This window comes from Physeter macrocephalus, chromosome 21, assembly GCF_002837175.3.
Source record: "Physeter macrocephalus isolate SW-GA chromosome 21, ASM283717v5, whole genome shotgun sequence".
Classification (NCBI taxonomy): Eukaryota; Metazoa; Chordata; class Mammalia; order Artiodactyla; family Physeteridae; genus Physeter; species Physeter macrocephalus.
In genome coordinates this window covers 69685467-69686201 of record NC_041234.1, presented here as the reverse complement: position 1 = coordinate 69686201, position 735 = coordinate 69685467, and positions in this window count along the sequence as shown.

Below are 735 nucleotides of genomic sequence, written 5' to 3'. Positions count from 1 at the left end.
TTTAACGTCTTTATTGGAGTATAATTGCTTTACAATGTTGTGTTAGTTTCTGCTGTATAACAAAGTGAATCAGCTATATGTATACATATATCCCCATATCCCCTCCCTCTTGCATCTCCCTCCCATCCTCCCTATCCCAGCCTTCTATGTGGTCACAAAGCACTGAGCTGATCTTCCCTTGCAACGCAGTTGCTTCCCACTAGCTATCTATTTTACATTTGGCAGTGTATGTATGTCAATGCTACTCTCTCACTTCGTCCCAACTTACCCTTCCCTCTCCCCGTGTCCTCAAGTCCAATCTCTACAACTGCATCTTTATTCCTGTCCTGCCCCTAGGTTCTTCAGAACGATTTTTCTTCTTTTTGGTTCCATATATATGTGTTAGCATACGGAATTTATTTTCCTCTTTCTCACTTACTTCACTCTGTATGACAGACTAGGTCCATCCACCTCTCTACAAATAACTCAATTTCGTTTCTTTTTATGGTTGAGTAATATTCCATTGTATATATGTGCCACATCTTCTTTATCCATTCATCTGTTGATGGACACTTAGGTTGCTTCCATGTCCTGACTATTGTAAATATTGCTGCAATGAACATTGTGGTACATGACTCTTTTTGAATTATGGTTTACTCAGGGTAAACGCCCAGTAGTGGGATTGCTGTGTCATAATGCAGTTCTATTTTTAGTTTTTTAAGGAACCTCCATACTGTTCTCCATGGTGGCTGTATC